This window comes from Girardinichthys multiradiatus, chromosome X (assembly GCF_021462225.1).
Source record: "Girardinichthys multiradiatus isolate DD_20200921_A chromosome X, DD_fGirMul_XY1, whole genome shotgun sequence".
Lineage (NCBI taxonomy): Eukaryota > Metazoa > Chordata > Actinopteri > Cyprinodontiformes > Goodeidae > Girardinichthys > Girardinichthys multiradiatus.
In genome coordinates, this window is record NC_061817.1 from 5,697,845 (window position 1) to 5,720,187 (window position 22,343).

A 22,343-nucleotide genomic window follows, 5' to 3' on the forward strand; every position below is an offset into this window, starting at 1 on the left:
TAGATGTTGTTAGATGGGTTTTTTTCAGCTCGGGAGACTACATTGTAAAGTCGTAGGATGATATTTTCTTTGTGGGAAGTTCTTCAGAAAACTAAACCTTTAGTGTTTCCATGTAAATCTATCTTTTCATAGATGAAACCCTGAAATTTGTTCCCAGGTTTCCTTCAGGATAAACCTTGATAAGAAAATTTGTTTGTCAGTAAGTGCACATCCAAAGTGTAATCTTTGTTTTACAAAAGTCAAGGAAAGGGACAACTTCTAAAAACAAGATCTCGTTTTTAATTTTGCAGATCAAGAGAGGCAACAGGGCTCCAAAGCTAAATTGCCACACACCCTAATGGAAAGGAAGAGTTCAGGAACCGGCAACAGCAGGGGGAGGAGGCTGCTCAGTCAAGGTGAGGCTAGAGCTATGGAATGAGTTGGGGAGGCTCTTGGCGTGCTCCACCATCACATAGGAGTCTCTGATGTCTGTCAGCCCAAACCAGAAGACAGTTCACACTCCATTTACAAAACTGCCATCACAGTGCTTAAAGTACCTGGCCAGATAAAGACAAAAGCAACTGTAGGCAAAACATAACATAAAACTGAACATTACATCCAATAACAAAGAATTTTTCATAACAAATGAGTTGTAGCTATTGGCTTTCGTAAGTTTATCACAACATTGAGGAGGCTTTTGAACCACTCTTTGTTGTTCCTCACTTTACCGATGCTTAAGGATAATTACTGATACACTATGCTTGAGATCCTTCTTCAGCTATTGGCCTCTAATTTCACTCTAATATACGTTGGTATACAGAGGAAGGCATGGTCCACTCAGTGATTGCAAGGTTCCCTGTTGATGAGGCAGACTAAACAAGTCTGCATCCTCATTCTTTCACCACCATGCTTGGGGTTGAATATGAGGTGCTTGTGCTGTTTCATTTTATAAGTACACAAAACTAACTGTGCAACCTCTGTGCTATTAAAATGTAGTAAACTAAACCCCCGTAATCTATTGGCATGCTTTTTATGGATTGGAGTTTCAGATTAGGAATTACTGCTTTAAGGGATTTCTAATTTCATATTTGAGCTGATTAAGGGCTCTTACAATTGAATGAAGTTCCTGCTGAAGTCAGAACATAGTTTAATTACAGTCACAGACTAAAAACCATAATAAAATGTGTATTCATTTAGAGTAGTTAACTAAATACCAAGTTTATTTCTTTAAATATCCCTGTCTGTGTAGGACTAACCATGGGTTGATCCTGTTGGTGCCTTTTGACCTCCAGAAGAGTTTGCCCAGGTCCTGTCGGATACACTCCCAGAGGATGTGACTGGTGCCCTGCCCCTGCTTACTGCTGCTCACCACAAACTTATCCAGGTAGGGGGTCCCACCGTTCACTGGCTCCATCGTAATGATGGCTGCTGCACTGTAGATGGGAGAGCACATTCATGCAGAATATTTGCCATTCTCTCACACACATTTAAAGAATACAAACTGGTACTGATCAGATACTGTCCTTGCAATTGTATTCACATCAATTTAACTTTTTACCATTTTTTCAGGTTACAACCACAAACCTTAATAGATTTTATTAGGACTTTATGTGACAGACCAAAACAATGTAGAGCATTATTAAGTGGAAGGAAAACAACATTGTCACCATCCTGGTGTGTGAATGAGGTGAGTGTTCTCCCTCAATAGAGGATGTCTGAGGTGACTGCATCTTCACACACCTGTTGGCAGTTTTCCCCATCAGTTGCTGAGGATTTACGCTGCTGCTGGAAGACCTGTCTTCACCTGATGCTCAGCTTTCCTGATAGACTCAAGCCACCCTCTATCTATTTGTAACTACATCTATATTTTTAAACCTATCTTCCTTGATCTCAAGTCCTGTTTTTGTATCTCTCATGTTGTACCTCCTCGAAGTGGTTTCCACTAGTCATGGCGAGAATAAGCCTCGTGAAGCACTGAAGCTTTCAATACAGTTGCTCGACTAATGAGCCGTAGCATCATGATGCTTTATTTGCTCTACTGTGCTATCAAGTAGACAATAACTGTAAAACAGGCTGAGTGGTTATTATGAAATGACTTCGCGGTGTTAAGTTTTAATTTGAATAAATAAATTAAAAGTGTTTACTAAAAAAATGCCCTTGCACAGGCCACAGGTAAATGAGGGAGCCAGAAAAGCAACAGCAAGTTAATGTAATTTGGGATAAACATCTTTCTGTCCATTCAAAAACTCTCCTCTTTCTTGCTGGTTCCAAAGTAAAATTAAACGCTAAACCAGATTGCTAACGCATACACAAAACAGTGTTTTGTACTTATGGTCGACCCGCTAGGCCTCGAATGTCAACACATGCATCATTAACATAAGCCTTGATAGACATTTAGCAAAAATCTCCCTGGTTTACTCGACCACTGCTTCAAAACCTCAAGACACAAGGACACATCACTATATTCCACGCCAGGCCAAGCTTTTCCCACCTGACGTTTTTCAACAGATTGCACTAGAGAGTCAACAAAAAAGCAGCAGCATCCTCCCTAAGTGCCTGCCCACTCTTCAACCACTTTACTCGGATCTCAAACCTCCATCGGTTGCCTTTGTACTGGAACTAAGCCCCACTCAAAGATGGCAGCATTACTGAATTTCCACCAGGAACAATCTTCCCGAGCCATTCACCTTTGATCAAATCAGTAAGCCATTATTGCAATTAAAGATCCACAATTACCACTATGTCCTGCACAGTCTAACAGCTCCTCCCGCTCACCAGATGCTACCAAACATTATTGAAGACCCTCAATCTTGACAACTTCCCCTTTTCCTGATTAAAAAAACTATGTATTTTAAGGCAAGATTGTCTTTGAGTTTTGATTCTGCTTGTGGGTCAGGAAATTGCCTGGAGTCATGACAGACATGTTTTCTTATTTGAGAAGTGAGGTGTGCATTTCCTTTTCTATAAAACGCCTAAATAAAATCCAATGCAACTACCTGCCTTCAGATGTCACCTAATAAGTAAATATACTATACCATTGTCTAGTCAGTGTAAATTCAGCTGTTCTGTGAAGGTCATAGAGGTTTGTTTGGTAAACCAACAGCATCATGAGAACCATGGAAAACAGCAGACAGATCAAGCTTTCGAAAAGTTTAAAGGAGGATCTGGTTATAAAACAATATGCCAATCTCTGAACATCTCACAGAGCACTGTTCAATAAATCAGCTGAAGATGGAGATTAGGGCACAACAGCAAACCTACCAAGAAAGACTACCAACCCTTCTAAACTGAGCAGCCAGGCAAACAGAGCACTAATCAGAGAAGCAGTCAAGAGGCCCTAGGTAACTGAAGGATCTGCAAACATCCACAGGTCAGGTGAAAGAATATGTCGACATGGCCACTAATAATTGGGCAATGTTCAAAGCTGTAATCTACAGGTCCTTCTCAAAATATTAGCATATTATGATAAAGTTCATTATTTTCCATAATGTCATGATGAAAATTTAACATTCATATATTTTAGATTCATTGCACACTAACTGAAATATTTCAGGTCTTTTATTGTCTTAATACGGATGATTTTGGCATACAGCTCATGAAAACCCAAAATTCCTATCTCACAAAATTAGCATATCATTAAAAGGGTCTCTAAACGAGCTATGAACCTAATCATCTGAATCAACGAGTTAACTCTAAACACCTGCAAAAGATTCCTGAGGCCTTTAAAACTCCCAGCCTGGTTCATCACTCAAAACCCCAATCATGGGTAAGACTGCCGACCTGACTGCTGTCCAGAAGGCCACTATTGACACCCTCAAGCAAGAGGGTAAGACATAGAAAGACATTTCTGAACAAATAGGCTGTTCCCAGAGTGCTGTATCAAGGCACGTCAGTGGGAAGTCTGTGGGAAGGAAAAAGTGTGGCAGAAAACGCTGCACAACGAGAAGAGGTGACCGGATCCTGAGGAAGATTGTGGAGAAGGGCCGATTCCAGACCTTGGGGGACCTGCGGAAGCAGTGGACTGAGTCTGGAGTAGAAACATCCAGAGCCACCGTGCACAGGCGTGTGCAGGAAATGGGCTACAGGTGCCGCATTCCCCAGGTCAAGCCACTTTTGAACCAGAAACAGCGGCAGAAGCGCCTGACCTGGGCTACAGAGAAGCAGCACTGGACTGTTGCTCAGTGGTCCAAAGTACTTTTTTCAGATGAAAGCAAATTCTGCATGTCATTCGGAAATCAAGGTGCCAGAGTCTGGAGGAAGACTGGGGAGAAGGAAATGCCAAAATGCCAGAAGTCCAGTGTCAAGTACCCACAGTCAGTGATGGTCTGGGGTGCCGTGTCAGCTGCTGGTGTTGGTCCACTGTGTTTTATCAAGGGCAGGGTCAATGCAGCTAGCTATCAGGAGATTTTGGAGCACTTCATGCTTCCATCTGCTGAAAAGCTTTATGGAGATGAAGATTTCATTTTTCAGCACGACCTGGCACCCGCTCACAGTGCCAAAACCACTGGTAAATGGTTTACTGACCATGGTATCACTGTGCTCAATTGGCCTGCCAACTCTCCTGACCTGAACCCCATAGAGAATCTGTGGGATATTGTGAAGAGAACGTTGAGAGACTCAAGACCCAACACTCTGGATGAGCTAAAGGCCGCTATCGAAGCATCCTGGGCCTCCATAAGACCTCAACAGTGCCACCGACTGATTGCCTCCATGCCACGCCGCATTGAAGCAGTCATTTCTGCAAAAGGATTCCCGACCAAGTATTGAGTGCATAACTGTACATGATTATTTGAAGGTTGACGTTTTTTGTATTAAAAACACTTTTCTTTTATTGGTCGGATGAAATATGCAAATTTTATGAGATAGGAATTTTGGGTTTTCATGAGCTGTATGCTAAAATCATCCGTATTAAGACAATAAAAGACCTGAAATATTTCAGTTAGTGTGCAATGAATCTAAAATATATGAATGTTAAATTTTCATCATGACATTATGGAAAATAATTAACTTTATCACAATATGCTAATATTTTGAGAAGGACCTGTATGTAAAGGTAGGGCAAGAAGATTGTCATTGTGAAATGAAAGCTAACAGGAAATGTCCCATTGAGAAGATGATGCAAGAAAAACACTCTCTGCCCAGTACGAATGAGCTTCTGCTGTTTTGCATGGCAAAATTGGCATATATGTCAGTTTGTAGATGCTTGTAGAGACATAGGTTAAAACATATGCCCATGTAACTCCAGCTAAAGGTAGTTCTACAAAGTATTGACTCAGGGGACCTGCCACACCTTTACTTGTGAGAAAGGTTAAAAACAGTGGCGGATGCTGGTCTTTCAAGGAGGGGAAGCTCAATTTCAAGATCGCTGATTTGCTCATTTCGCTGTCAATCAAAAAGGGATTCAGCCTCACACAGATCATCCAATCATCATGCAGAAGTTGAGCGTCCCGGCCAGCCGGCCCACTGCCCCATAGACCCCCAGAGACGTTGAGCGTCCGATGGGCGGGACAAAGCCCAGCATTTTGGCTTCGCAATTGAACTCACTGTTTAAAGCAATGTGAGGCTGCGGGAATGAGTGAGAGGATTTGATCCCTTATTTTTTTACATTTTAGGGGAAGCTGTGCTACCCTTGCAGTCTTAGAGCAATCGCTACTGGTTGAGAAGCATCACTTATGCAATACTTTGCATTGGACAATCACATTAGACACTACATTAAAGTTTGTGGTTGTAACATAAAATGTAAAAAGGTTTAAGCAGTATGAATACTTGTGCAAGCCAATGTATACTGAAAGCTTTACTTTACTTTGACTGATTGAACACACCCTTCAGAGAGGTAGAGGCAGTGCATTCGTCCCTTCAGAGTCTATGTAATCTTGCCTCAGAGTTTTGTCAAATGACTTGTTGATGAGAGCCAGCAGACGCTCCACATCGATCCCATCCAGAGAGTTGTACCTGCACACGCAAAGCAATGAAAACACTGTGTTTTTCTTTGTACACGTCAAAGCAGTGTGACTGGGTTTTTCGTGCTTTTAAAAATGGGTCTAAGAAAGCAAGCCAATCCACATGAGAGAGGTTAATTTTGGATTATGGTGTGCAGATCAGATTACGTGTGCTTGTCTGATATTTACTGACCTGTGAATGGGGTCGCCATTTTTGAAAAGTGTCCCAGAACCTAACATGAAAAGGGAAAACGGATGGTAAATTATTGGTTTACTTACTATAACAATGATATGTTAGCGGTCAAAACACTTGTCCATCAAACACAACTAGGCTAGCAGCAACTTAAAATAAACTGTTCTCTATACTGCTTACAGCACTGTGATATCTCTTTTACAGATTACTTCTGTTTTTGCTTTTCTGTGACACTTGTTTCAGATAATAAAAAAATAAAATAAATTCCGAGAAAAACATTGTTTTTAAATGATTATTTCATGAATTATTTTTTATAGCAATGAAGCTGCTTCCGTTTCTGTGTACAAACAGAAGTGAGTCTTAGTGGACAAGCCACCGGCCTCACCCCTGTGGCTGAAGAGCTCAGTCAGCTCTGTCTGCAGAGGTGATCACAGCAGAGGACTTTGTTGGTAACTGATTGAGGAGTCTGGCTATCGTGGTCAGTCTGCGACGCTCTACTGGGCTCAGCCACTCCGCTCCAGATAGACCAGGCAGGTCAGTGGGCAACGACACCATGTCCAGTACCTGTAACTCAAACAGGAAGTGGTACGGATGAGTTAAGTATAAATAAGGTGTGCATTTAATAATTTCTAAGGATATGCATGAGGACTTATTTTGTGCCTTGTGTTTTTCGCTCCGTAGGCCTCCTGAGTTGGTCAGAAATATAACTTTGAGGGGCTGGAGGACTCGGGAAATGGCTGCTGTAACCTCCGTTGGGTCTAGCACCAACGAGCATCCCCGTCCATCCCTCCCCACTGGACAAATCAGCGGGATGGTCCCACAGTCCAGACTCCACTGGAGGAGGCTAATGTCCACAACAATTGAGTGTGGAGCACTGTAGAGAACAGACATGAGATAAATCTCTGCAAACATGATAGAAGGAGTAGTAGAGGGAAGAAAGCATTGAAGAGCAGAAATATGAAAATTTATAATGAAATGAAAAGCTTTGTTTTTAAATAAACAACAAAAGTATTTCACACCCCTTGAACATTGTCACATTTTCTCACCTTACGATTGCTAACATTAATGTATTGCGTTGGGATTGACGTTCTGAAGGTCAAAGGAAAATGCTGTTTTTCTTTTTTTACAGTTTTTACAGTTCGCAGTTTGTCACAAGCCATTTAGGGGCATAGAAAAAAACAGAAACAATCGGAATTAACTCTTTGGCCAAGTTTGGGCACACAAACAAGGAATTTGACTGCGCTTCCACTTTACTCTCAATGTACAGACATTTTAAATATAAATATATAAAACAACTTTTGGTTGGGAAATAAAAAAAATGCAAATAAGCATAGTATATATCTGGGCACTTTGACCTTTAGGTGTTCATCAGAGAGACCGCCTGGCAGAAGAAACTGTCTCCGTAGCAGTTCTTTTTGCAAATAGCCCCTCGTAGTGTCGACCTGAAGGTAAAAGTCTGAACAGTTTGTATCCAGGATGTGTGTGGTCTGCAGAGATGTTGGCTGTCCTTTTCCTGACCCTAGACCTGTAGCCCTGATGATTCTCTCTGCAGACCTAAATTTTGTGTGGAAAATGAGCTCTGGTCAAAAGAGATCTAAATTGAACTTCTTGGCCCACATTTAAATAAACATATGTGGAAGAAAACTAAAACTCCACATCACCCTAAACCACTGCTGTAGAAACACAGTCACATGGGTTACTAGAGTTTTATTTTGAAAACCTCTTTTATTTTGTTGGTTTGTCAGATGAAATCCCGATAAAATAGAAGTTGGTTTTGGTAACATGACAAAATGTGAAAACATTAAAGGGTTATGGATACAAGGCAATGTGTGTTTACGCAGGTGCTGAAACATTTGCTACCATGCTCTAACTCTTCAACCTAGTTGGAAAAAGAAGAACTGAATTTAAAAATGGTTAAATGATAAACTGTAAGGACTTTGCTATGTTGGAATGGTCATGAGGAGGCGCTGGGAGTCTGCAGCCAGTCTAACCAGTGTTCCAGCTGTAGTGCAATTGATCAGCTTGACAACTATAGAGTGATTTGTCAAGATTACATAACAGTAAAGTAATTGGTCCAGATTGCTGTACACTGATCAGTCAAAGCTATGTACATGTGCCTGGTTGGATCTATCCTAAACATGTACAGAAACTTAACACAAAAAGGAATGGAAGGAATGGAGCAACAGTGATTCTTTAAATACCTAAAGTAAAAACCTCTTCAGAGAGAGTGGTACGTTTTAAAGAAAATGATTATTTCTGTTAGCCAATGCAAAATCATCTATTTTGTCTTTTGTACAAGTCACCACTTCCTATGACCACTATTTAACCTGCTTCCTTGAGGCGCCTCATGCAGTTGTAGGAAAGACTCTGCAGAGAAGAATGGAAGGACAGTTGCTGAGTGTTGCTGCAGAGCTTCGGTCAGCTGCTGGCACCGCTCCACCAACCCCTTGGTGCACCACGGCCTAGTGACTGCTTCTACAGGCCCTGACTCCTGGTTGTCAAAGCAGCCCATTACCACCACGGGCTTCATGTCCATCCGCTGAAGAAAAGACAGCCCGAAGGCCAGGCTCTGTACCATCTCCCTGCTTTGTAATGCCAAGCTATCCACCTCAAAGAGACACAAAAACGTTTAAAGAGTTTAAAAAGTAGTAATTACAGGGGAAATCCAAAACTTTTACTTTTTTGTGTTTTGGTCATTGAAAGTTTTTCAATACAGTCTGCCTGTAATACACAAGACTGTAATTTAAAAAACGAAATATTTGGCAGCATTCTATGCCAAAGAACTGGGTTCTGTGTGTGTGAATGTGTGTGTGTGTGTATAAATATTGGTTAGATGTGTGTATGTAGATCAAACTAATCAAACTGAGGTATTTTTTACTCAAGGTTATCAAACGATGAGAATTTCATACATTCCCATGCCTATTTTAAAAAAAGTTACAACCTCAAGTGAAATAAACTAATCATTTGCAGAAAAGTCAGACTTTCAGCTGCTTCCATTCACAGTTGCTACATTTTGAACAACTTCTCTGTAGCTCAATAGCATCCTAGTATAAAAGTAGAATAGTTAACCCAGTTCTTTGGCGTATATGTAAATATATATATATGTACACACACACTCACCAGCCACTTAGGTACACCTGTCCAACTGCTCGTAAAGGCAAATTTCTAATCAGCCAATCACATGCCAGCAACTCAGTGCATTTAGGCATGTAGACATGGTCAAGATGATCTGCTGCAGTTCAAACAGAGCATCAGAATGGGTAAGAAAGATGATTTAAGTGACTTTGAACGTAGCATGGTTGTTGGTGCCAGACGGGCTGGTCTGAGTATTTCAGAAAGGATTAAGGCAGTTCTGAAGGCAAAAGGGGGTCCAACCCGGTATTAGCAAGGTGTAACTAATAAAGTGTCCGGTGAGTGTATAACCAAAAATGTTTGTTGTTTATTTATATATATTATATATAAATAAACAAAAAACGTTTTTGGTTTTCAAGCTATTAGGCAGAATATTTAAACCCTTTGGCTTCTGTTCTTTGTAAAATACCACAAGTATGACAAGTGGGATGTAGCTAGCTATCTGCAGTTTTAAAACAGAGATGTTATAATAGGAGTGAAGGGTCTCCAGTTTTCACACCGTGACTGTCCGAGTTTTAAGAGACCAGCAATATTCCATAACAGCCTAAGTAGTCTCTCTTTTGTAAGGGAAATGTGCAGTGGCCTTTTTATGAGGGAGATGATGGGGCAGTGCTGCACTACTCCAAACAGCTGGAGAAAAATCTTGTCCCTCCTACAAATACTCTGCCATTTCACTACACAAACGTCTGAACCCAAGAACAATATGGATTTTAAAATTTTTTTTGCAGTTTTAAAACCATAAGTTTAAAACGTTTTTGTACATTGATGCCGTTAATCAGCCTGTGCCTACACTAATGTAGCAATCAAAAATTATTCTCAGAAATGGCAAAGATAAGTTGCTCTGCAGCAATCAGTTGTCAGTAAACTTGTAGGTGAACGTTAGGGGAGAAGAGTTATTGGTTAAACCTAATTAGGGCTGAAAACAAAACAAAAAAATCCTAAAGCAAAAATCTAACCTGATGCTTTGCTTATTTTATGTAATGGTATACTTCAAAGCCAACATGTGTATCAATCAGGAAGTTCCTGCAGTTGCATTACATGCTTCTGTTCAGTGAGATGAAGGAAGACCGAAGATAAAAGCTGAAAATCAGAGAACAAGACCTTGAATGCCATTAATTTGGTTCTATTAAATAAAGGGATGCAAACATCCTCTATAGGATATTGAGTTTGCTTTGTACAACTGGTCATCCTGTCATCCTGTACAAACTGGAGTACAGATGTGAGGAAGATAAATTCCTAGCAAACGCACACACCACAGCTGAAACAATCTGATGGCTCCGACAATCTTGAAGCACAAATGTTCAGCTATCAGCAGACAGCATTAAGATCAACTTTAACTTCACATTCTTACAAAGGACTGGTGAACTTCTACATTACCAGCTTAGAATATCCATGAGAAGCGTGCCACCTTTCAAATCTATTTGGTGTCAAAGAAATATTTTCAAAAGTATTTAGAACTCAGGTGATTGATAACTTAGCAATTTGTTATGATAATAATATGAAGTTACCACAGGGGTCAGTATTAGGATCAAAGCTATTTATAATGTACATTATTGACATATGTAAAGTATCAAAATTGTTGAAATTTATATTTTTTGCAGATGATACAAATACTTTTGTTCTGGGAAAAGTTTCCAAAAGATTTTGGAAATTCTTAAAACACCAATAAACATATTAAAACTAAAGGGATGGAGGATACAATCTAAGGGGAGATATGACTTTTAAAAAACCAAAAAAATAAGAACAACAATGATGTGCATATCAAGCTGTGGACTGACTTTATGGAACAGCTTTGATAGAAAGATTAGGCACAGTACAAACATGAATATGTAAAAAAAAAAAAGGTATACAATATACATTTAAATAGGTATATGGAAGTTGAGGGATAAATGTAAATAATATGGGGCATCACGAGATGATCTAGGTATCTATACTGTTTTAAATTGTATTTTATTTAATAAAACGGATGCAATATATGTTCTTTTACAGGGGTATGTATGTATTATTTGAAGTAAGATAAAATATATAGTCCTGAATGTGTTTTATTAGCAAGAAGGTCCTGGGTTCGATTCAAAGCCGGGGGTCTTTCTGCTTAGAATTTGCATGTTCTCCCTGTGCATGTGTGGGTTCTCACCGGGTACTCCGGCTTCCTCCCACAGTCTAAAGACATGCCTGTTAGGTTAATTGGTCACTTTAAATTGCCCTTAGGTGTATGAATGAGTGTCTGCATGGTTGTTTGTGTGTTGCCCTGTGATGGACTGGTGACCTGTCCAGGGTGTACCCTGCCTCTCGCCCATAGACTGCCCGAGGCCATCATCCTAATGAATCCGGTCCTGCTCATAAAGAGTTGCTTGAAACTGCTTGACATGATCTTCAGTTTAGAAAGCTTTTAATATGACGGAATTTAAATATTTAAATTAAATTCAACTAATAAATTACAATCTAAACATCAAGGCCGAACACTTCACCAAAGATTTTAACAAAACTAAACCGACGTTTACCTCCACAACAGCAAAAGCTGGGGACTGAGACAAGTTCGCTTTCTGGAACTGAGTCAGCCAATACCGAGCCTCCCGGGGATCCCCACCAACTTCACTGAGGAAAGCCTTCACGTCCCGGTAAATTAGGTTCCGGTTTGCCAGGGTGTGTCTGTCAGCGGTGGAATTATACCCCAGGCTTTCCTGTTGACCCACAGCCACGGTTCGTCCTCCCTTGCGGGCTGTGGTGGAGCACATCGTGCGGCTTTGAGGGACGCACATCCGCCCCCGCTGCTGGCCAGTATTCCCTGGGATCACCGTGGAACCTCGGCCGGGACCGGACAGGTACTTTCCAGCCATCACCACGGCCCGACAGCCAGTGGAACCGCTGGTTACTTTGGACATGTGGAGCGCTGGGACAGTCCTGAAGGCCGGGGCTGTGCAGCAGTGTGTCCCGTCTGTTGACGTTGACAACTGTTCCTTTCAGCGCGCTGTTGCTCCGTCGGCATTTCTCCCATTTCAACTGACCACCAGATGAGGTGGCGACGAGGGCGGGGTCTGAATACCAAATGTGGTAAAGAAAAAAAAAAAAACTCGCCATTGATTTGTGACTATGATACAGATTTATTTAATAAGCGCACATTTTTTCATACATTTGCTTCAGCAAAATACAGTGATTTGGAAAAGCACATTTAATTATGTCACACAGACCAACGTAAAGTAGTGCATACCACCAGAGTGGTACTTGAGTGGTAGTTCTATGCAGCTCCTCCAGAGTAGGTAACATGGGTCCCTTAGTCGCCTCTATGATTAATGCTTTCTTTTGCAGTTTGGCTACTCTTTTTCATTTTCAAAAGATGGATGGAACAGAGTGCAAACCTTATTGTTTTTATAACCTAACCCTACTTAACAGTCCAGGGTGTACCCCGTCTTTTTCCCAATGACCACTCGAGACACAAGTCCCCTTGCAACCCTGCAAGGACAAGTGGGTATAGACATTTTAATTCCTAGATTTTATATCCCTGATTAAAGGAAATCAAAAATGAATGCAGAGATTGCAGCTGGCCCAAGACTACATCAAAAATTGTTGGCTTAAAATGCTTATTGTGCATTGAGAGACCCGCAGATTGAAGGATGCATGTTAACAGCTATTAAAAACAGTTTGTGATTAGTGAAGCATGGAAACAAACCTCACTGCAGTGTATGTGAAGCACTTTGGTCAACATCAAGTGTTGTTAAATGTGCTATATAAATAAATTGGCATTGACATTCACATTTAACACCTGATTAAGACAGAGTTTAAATTAAAAAAATCAGAAAGTGGATTGTGTTAGTAGGGTCTTGGTGGGGTCTTCAGGTATGCAGTGGCTTTCAGCTACAAGAGATAGAGCATACAGTTTCATATTGTTGTGTCAGCATACCAACCTGGAAGATGGCTGGCATAGGTCATATATATTTAATTACTTGATTAATCCAGGAATTATAATTAGATTACCCAATTACTAAAATATTCAATAGTTGCAACTCTAAAAATTAATTATACAACTGTGGACATTACCAGGTGTTTTGAATTCACAAAAGACACATAAAAAGTGAAAAAAAAACATTTTAAAAAACATATTGTCTTTGTTTCTTAAAAAAAAAATTTTATCCTCCCAGTTAGCCGAGGTTGGATTCATGTGCTAGTGCTATTTGTTGTCACTGTGTTGTGTCTTTGTCCGTCAGCGGCTGGCAGCGGAGAACCAGGGAACTTGGAGGCTAGCGGCAGAACCGGAAGAACCCACTAATAAGCTTGTCAGGGGGCCGACCGGGACACTTAGGGGACCCACGGAGATCCTTCTCTGGATGTGGACCGGAAGCCATGGAGAACCTATGAAGAATCCTCCCACGAGGTTGAGCTGGAGATCTGGGACCACGATGGTGATCTGGAGACTTGAGACCATGAAGGTGCGTCCACCAACCTCTCTGGAGCAGGACCGTGAGGCGGTTCCTCCTGCAACCCCTCACGGACCTCAGGAACAGGAATGTAAAGCAATGATAATGCCATAGCCAGAAGTGTAGATGGCGATGATGAAGGCTGCACCAGGGGAGTTTCTGCATTAAATACAGCTAACCAGAGAGCTGCAGCCACTGCCATGGTTTCTGCAGTGAGAGCCGATTCTTCTGTGGATGAAAGGACTGCTGCAACAGCCACTGCTGTGGCTGATGCTGTATTCTGGAGATGAGGAGTGTGCTGGTCTTTCTGATGGTCCTTCTGATGGTCTTTCTGATCCCAGAGAGAATGTTTTTGGTGGGTAAGGAAAATGTGTCTTCCATACCCTTGTTCCTTTCCACAGAAAGGGGACCTTCAAAGCAGAAGTCCTCATACCGTTTTTCAGTGTCACATCCATTTAACATGGATGTGTCATACTTTATTTAAACAATCCATTAAAAGTCTCTGGCAATAGATGGGCAGGCTCAGGAGACTGGATGCCATGAAGGAGCTCAGGAAACTCAGCTTGGTAGCGAGCCAGTGGAGCTTGCTAAGCTTCGCACAATGTTCCTTCTAATGCAAAAGAGAGCATCAATGAACTACGGATAATATGGAAAAGGAGATGACGACTCCGTGCAAAAACGATGGTATGTACAATGTTTTCATTTGCATATGTTCAGCATCCCCAAGTGTAACAGAAACAAGTAGTTATGCAATGTTTAGTGTGTTTTTGCAAACATAAATAATGTTTATACAGTACATTCATCATCTTCCCCGCCGTACTTGTAGCTTCTATTGTCTACAGCTTTGACCAGCCCACAGGTGACGTCACGTATCGCGCTGAAGAACCAAATATTCTGTGGTGCCCAGATTGAACCAGAGTTCGCCCTTTTGAAGCTCTTTTCGTTGGTGGAAACACGCATCACCAGTTCGAAATCACGTTTGCAAACTGGAATGGGCTCTGAACCGCACTGGTGGTATAACAGGGGCACAACTTTCACTATTAACCACATTAGATAGACATACTAGTTAAGAACAATATTATCCAAAATACCCAATATTGCAAAAGTCGAAAGAAATTCATTTTAAACTAATCAATAATTATCCATCTAGTGATTTCCTCCGACTAATGTCTGTGTGTTTTGTAACTCAAATATAGAAACCACAAATCACATATTGCGAATTTTCTCTTAAATTGTGGAATCAACTCCATCCGTGGTCCCTACCTGCCTAAAGTCCTCCACTATTGTGCCTGTGCCCAAAAAATCAACCATCACCTGCCTTAATGATTACAGTCCCGTTGCTCTGACTCCGGTCATCATTAAGTGCTTTGAAAGGATCCTCCTGAAGTACATCAAGGATGCCATCCCTGCTGGCCGGGACAGCATGCAGTTCTCCTACAGGGAGAATCGCTCCATAGAGGATGCTGTGTCATTAGCCGTTCACACGGCCCTGACTCATCTGCAGCGCCCTAACACCTATGTTAGGGTGCTATTTGTGGACTTCAGCTCAGCCTTCAACACCATCCTTCCTGACATGCTTGCAATGAAGCTCCACAAACTTGGTTTATCTGCACCACTTTGCTCCTGTTTCAGCAACTTCCTCACCAACAGGCCCCGCAGGATCCGTCTGTTAGGTTTTTGTGTTGTTAACTTTCTGCTTAGATTCCTTCTGGTTAATCTTGTTACTTCCTGGGTTCTGGTGTTAGATGTGTTATATTTCCTTTTAGATCTTATTTCCCCCATGTTAATGTTCTTTAGTTCAGTGTTCAGTCTCATTGTTTATTTGCTTCAGTTCATTTAGATGTGTTTTGGTCACCTCCCAGTACTCCCTGCTCATTTGTGTTAATTAGTCATTCTCCATCTGTATTGTTCAGGTTCCTTACTGTAGCCTGCGGTCTCACATTCTCCTGATTAGCTCTTCCCCCTGTTCATTGGTTCACACCCCACCCCAGTATTTATCCTCTCTGATTTTCATTGTTTGCCCATGGTTCCTCCTGAAAACTACACCACTGACTTTCCCATGCCATGTTTCTGTATTCCTGCCTGTAAGTTCTGTCCTGTAAGTTTCCTGTTGCTTCTTTATTAAAAGACTTCTCACTCACCACGCGGCTCCCTCAGTGGTGCTCCAAGAACAACTACATCCTGAACACCAGCAAGACCAAGGAAGTGATAGTGGATTACAGGAGGTTCAGGAAGACTGAACACGCTCATCTCTGCATACACGGGGAGGTGTTGGAGCATGTGGACAGCATAAAGTTCCTGGGCATTCACATTTCTTACCTCTCCTGGACTGAGAACACCTCCCACCTGGTAAAGAAGGCCCAACAATGGCTCTTGTTTCTCAGAAGGTTGAAACGGACTAGACTCTCTACTCAGCTGCTCACAAACTTTTACAAGGCCCCAATAGAAAGTATCCTGTGCCTCGGTGTGACAGTGTGGTATGGAAGCTGCACGGCACGGGAGAGAAAGGACATAGCACAGGTGGTGAGAACAGCATAGGGGATTCTGGGATGTCGTCTACTGGTTCTGGACTCGGGTTTATGCTGCAGGAGTCAAGAGAAGGACCAGACACATTGCTGCAGACCACACCCAAATCGTTGCTGTTAAGCGTTTAACTCTGATAAATGTTTAACTTGGCATTGTACGTGATAATAAGATGAACGGCCTGCTGGTGAATTCAATTCTCATAATGGCAAATCATTACATACATTAGTTTCAATTAGTTTAAATTATACTTAAAAAAAAGATAGGCATACAGCCAATCATACATAGGGTGGGGGCGAGACTTGGGTCTTGGCAGAACTCCACTCATCAGTTTATGCAAGAGGTTAGCAGAGAATAAAGTTGCCCTCATACACTTGTCTGTTTCAAGGGCGCATGCTAGCTATGTAATCACACACAGTATCTCACCAGAGATTTAAAGAACTCTATCTGAAGAGTGGCATGTTTTCACTCATCGATGAAGCCACAGAGAATAGTGTTTGGGATTCAGACATTACAAAAAAACAAATGACACTTAATGACAACAGTCATGACCATTAAAAGTGTCATTAATGTTCATGATTCATGTCATGTTTCTGACAGGTTCATGACTCCCTTATGCCATCCACCTTCCCTTGATCTTGAAAAACTCTTCTTCTGATTCTGATCCAGGCAATATTTTCTTCAGCTTTTTGCTCCTCTTTACACATTTTTTAACTTTCCTTTCTTCAAGTCTTTTTTTCGCCAGTGCTTCCTTTTGTGGCGTGTCAATCAGAATAGCAGTGGATCGCCGTTTCTTGCCATTCGTGTTCATTTTTCTAGGCCACGCTTTAGGATGTGACCGGACAGCCTCTGAAGAAAAGTACGCAGGTATGGCTACTGGATGAGACATGGAGATCCCACCTGAAGGTGGGGGATGACACGAGGGTGAAGGAGCAGGAGAGGCTACTTTTGGAGACATGGAGACCGCAGGAGCTGCTTATAGAAACCCAGAGGTAGGGGGAAGAGACCAATCCATCACCAGAGAAGGATAAAATTCATGTTCTGTAAAAGCATCCTTTTTGAATGGCTAGATCCTTGTACAGCAGAACCCATCCTGCACACATGATGGCATTGCAAAACGAAGGAGAGACTCCTTGACAATGCTTGGGTGTCATAGGTGGTCATAGTTATGCCAGGACAACTTTTTATCCATCAGTCGCAGGCTGAATTTACCTGTCAAGAGGTTGCAATTTAAGACAGCAATTGAGAAGCAATGACATCAGCACAATGCAAGGGTCTGGAATCGATTAATTGTATGTCAATTCATTTAAATGAGGAAAATGATTTCCACATATGAATAATTCCAGTTAAGAGCTCCATCGGAATAAAGTTGTTCTTAAACTCAGAGAAACTATGTTTACTGTAGCTTAAATAAATTAGCTTCTTTTCACTGGTATAAAAACTGATTTTCGTAGAGTTAAATAGAATGGTAAGACCCTAAAAACACAATTAATTTATTTCAATTATGCTGTGAGCTCTCCCAACATTTCATTAAAGTATGTTCCTTCTTTCATGAGCCTGTTCTGTTTTACTGCCATATTTCCATTAGTTCAGTCTTTACTATTAAACACTTTCTGTACAGAAAAAGGTATTTAAATAGAAAATGGAGCCTCATCCTGGACCTTTCTTGGACTCTCATCTTTTGTCCTGTTATCAGTACTAATATTACAGTTATTAATAAATGCACCTGACTGCTGCACCTCCAGTCACCAGTCTGTCAAGCTTCTGAAGTTTGCGGACGACACCACCCTGATCGGACTCATCTCTGATGGTGATGAGTCTGCGTACAGATGGGAGGTGGACCATCTGTTGGACTGGTGCAGCCAGAACAACCTTGAGCTCAATGCTCTAAAGACAGTGGAGATGGTTGTGAACTTCAGGCAGAACCCAGCCCCACCTGCCCCCATCACCCTCTGTGACTCCACAATTGACACTGTGGAATCTTTCCGCTTCCTGGGAACCATCATCTCCCAGGATCTCAAGTGGGAGCCAAACATCAGCTCCCTCATCAAGAAAGCCCAGCAGAGGATGTTCTTCCTGCGGCAGCTGAAGAAATTCAACCTGCCAAAGACTATGATGGTGCACTTCTACACAGCCATCATTGAGTCCATCCTCACCTCCTCCATCACCATCTGGTACGCCGCTGCTACAGCCAAGGATAAGGGCAGGCTGCAGCGTGTCATTCGGTCTGCTGAGAAGGTGATTGGCTGCAGTCTACTGTCGCTCCAGGAACTGTACACCTCCAGGACCCTGAAGCGGGCAGGGAAGATTCTGGCTGATCCCTCCCACCCCGGTCACAGACTCTTTGAGACTCTCCCCTCTGGCAGGAGGCTGCGGTCCATCCGGACCAAAACCTCACGCCACAAGAACAGTTTTTTCCCATCTGCCACCAGCCTGGTTAACAAAGCCCGGAAACCACCCTGACACTCTCCCTTTCCCCCACACCCCCCCTTTTTTTGCTGACAGGACACCTGTAACCTGCAACTCTATGTGTTACATTAACGCTCAGCTTGGACTCCTGCTTTACTTGCACTGCTTTACTTGCACAATGATCACCTGCACTGTTGTATTGCTCTTGCATCTTATACTGCTCTACATTTACTCTCACTCACTTAAAACTGTGCACATATATTTATATTATATTGTAGATATGTTTATACTGTTTAATTTGTACTGTATTGCACCGACTACGCCAAAACAAATTCCTTGTATGTCCAAAAACGTACTTGGCAATAAAGCTTTTCTGATTCTGATTCTGATACATAAAGTGGTATGTATGTATTACATTGAGTAAAACTGTATCCTTGTTTAATGAGTTTAGTTTATATGATATTTCATATGACATGTATTATTCAGAAAAATAAACAGCTTAACTAATTAATGGTCCACCAGGATTAGCTATGATTTATTTCTTATTAATTCTCCACCATTAAACAACCCAGAGCTGTCTGTTTAGGATCAGAAGATATGAAAGAGAAGAGGGAGGCTTACTTTGCTCTTTCTACTGTGTCTTACTGGCACCAGGAGATATTTTCCTGGTTTATGACAACACCTGTTTCTGTCTACATGTAGAATTGAACTATAGGACCGGCTGCAGCCATGAGATGCAATGTGGTGATCTGAAGGACCTTTTAATGTGTTTAGTAACTTTAGGATTAAATGCTTTGTTTTTGACTAAAGAGCAGATATTTTTCACATCATAATGCCGATCCAGCTAGAAGCTTACAGGGAAGGTTCCTACCGTTTCTATCACGGCTAGGCCATTTAAGTTTACCTGTAGCTCAGGTGAAAGTCCCTCATCATGACCCCAATGATGCTCATCAGTGAACCTCCACCTCATGTTCTGCTGGGTGAATAAGTGATTAGTGCTAGCTTACAATTAACCCATTCTGAGCAAGCTCTCAGGTTTAACGCTAACTTCAGCCTGGGTTAAGCCACTCTGGTTCGCCACCCTCTTCCTAGGCGCACACACCCACCAGGCTCCTACTCTCTGGTTGGGTCCACGACTGCTCTGAATGAGCCATCTCCCCTACTGTAGCCCTGTTTGAAGCACTTAATGTACCTTACGGGTAATTAATAAGGCAGACCAACGGTCCTGGACTGAACAGCCGTTCTGGACTTGTCCACCAGACCTGGTGCGCGTAGTTACGGTACTGTATGGTGCGCAAATAACCTCTTTTTTATCTTTTTTTTCATTTAGACTAATTGTCAGGTTAGGTGGACCTGATTATATGGAACACAATAAAGTCTTCCTTTTGAGGATTCGAGGCTGTTCTGAAAACATCTGGGGAATTTGCATGTGAGTGGTCAGCTGATATGCAGCCTCCTAAACTTAAATGAAAGCGTGTAAATAGTATCCTACATATTATCTTTAGGTCTAATTCTATCATCTCCCTCCCTCTCTGTTCCCTAACGTCTGTCCCATATAAGCATGTTCCTTAAAAAACATTTTTTTCACTCATTTCTTACCTGTTTGGGACATAACCCAAACTCTCTCCTACTGCTCCAGTAGCCAACATCTGGTAACTTATCATGTCCATCTGCTTGCAGTCTCCCTGTCTTTTTGTGTAATCTGAACAATGTAGTAGATGAGAAATACTTTTGCCACTGCACTACCTGGTCTACATTCCTTCCTTAAAATGTTAGAGGCTCTCCCAAAAATATGGAGTGGGACCCCCTGTTTGTGACCCTCTTTCTCAATCTAGGCATACTGAAGAGAGAGAGAGAGACAAATATATATATATATTTATACAATTAGACTATTAACTGTACCATTCTCTGCACATAAACACATAGTTGTAAATAGACATGGACACAGACTGTCATAATGTGGTTTGCAGGCGGACCAAAGTGTTGTAAAAAGTTTTCAGCTTTATTTCCAGAGGTTATCAAAGAAACCAAACAAGGCACTGCAGATACAAAGAAAGTCCAGATCCAAAAACTTACAAGATCGGTTCTGCGGGAACATGGAAAAACTCAGCACAAATACGTGGGTTGAGAACAGGGTATGAAAAACACAAGGAACCAGCAACAAACAGAGACACCAAACCAACTAATATACTGGGGAAAGACAAAGGCAGGTAATCAAGAGGAACTGAGAACAGGTGCGACAAGGAGGCAGGGGAGCAGAAGGAACAGGTGAAACAAATAAACACTAAAGAGAAACCAAGACCTAAGCAGAACAATAGACTAAGATAAAATAACTAAAACATAAGAAATCTAGAATAACTAAGAGGTAAAGGAAACAAAAGAACTGGAAGGAACAGAAGAATAACAATAACCTAAGGCCTAAGCAAAAGGAAACCCTCACTACAAGTAAACAAACAAACACTGATAGAAACAACTGAGAATAAGCAGAGGACTAGATAAAAGTCCACAATACTCAAGCTGACCTAACAGGAATCAGAACTGGAACACTAGAACTAAACATAAAGAACTAAGCTAGACCGAACAGAATAAGAACACAGAGAGGGAATAAAGAACGAGGAGGGAACAGGAAAACAGACTAGAAAAACAAGAAGTGTGCAAGGTTGAAAAAGAATACCCAAACATTAAATAAACCAGAGATAATTAAAAGAGGAGCTAACGAATCTAGGAGAACAAGAGCCCTAATACAGAGACTAATCAATAATAGAACCATAAGGAACAACCATAAGGAAATGTAGTGAGGGAGGAAGACAACAAAACACCAGGAGGCAGTAGAACAAACTAATAAACTTAATAGAAACATCTAGACAAAATAAACCATCACAAGAAACCATAAAACAAAGTCCAAAATGTCACTCCGTGACACAGACGCATGTACACACACATAAATCTCCTGTCTCTGCTCTAACCTGATGAATTTAAGTAAAAACTAATAAAGAAATGTAAAAATAAAGAATATACTTTTATGTAGTCTATTTAGGGTGACCAGATATCCCGATTTGTGAGAAACTGTGCCACATTTTTTATTCCTATCCCGGTGTTCCTCAAACAGAAACGATGTCCCACATTTGAGTCAAATTCGGATAAGTCAAAACATTATTCAACTAGAGCTCCTCTGAAATGGCTTATAACTGGGTGAGGCCAATGAAAGGTGCAATATGAGTGTCATCGCTCATTGCACATGTCATGATAATTTTGTTTAATGTTTGGATTTGGAATGGAGGGTCAGTGCTCCCAAAGCATTTCTTGATATTGACAATGAAAGCAATTATACGGATTTAGAGATTACCCTTTTTTTTAAAATATTTTATTAGTTTTGTACACAACAATGTACAGGTCCTTTACCACATTGGTCTACAATTGTGACATAGTTTACAGAGAACTAAAGACAGAGGTATTTGGATGAACAACATTTGCACCTCAACTGACCATTGCTGTTCTGTTTTGGGTTCTGACTTAATTTCAATTTAAATTAGTTTTTAAATTTAAATTCAAATATTATCCTTAACCCTAATTACTAAACATATTAATAATGAAAGTATTACTAATTGTAGTTTTTCCTGCTTTAAGAACATACCAAGTAAAGAGCTATTTTCTGTGATGATTCTGGCCTGTCTGCATGCTGTTTTCCTCATCTGCTCTCCCTGCCAGCAATCAAGCTCATCTGCTCCATCTGTTCGTTGCTGCCCTGCAGCTCAT

General features: G+C 41.3%; 1 pseudogene; it reads right to left on the reverse strand.

Annotated features, from left to right (window-relative positions):
- Window positions 1–277: 277 nt before the first annotated feature.
- On the reverse strand, window positions 278–12,507 carry LOC124863034 (annotated as a pseudogene).
- Window positions 12,508–22,343: the final 9,836 nt, after the last annotated feature.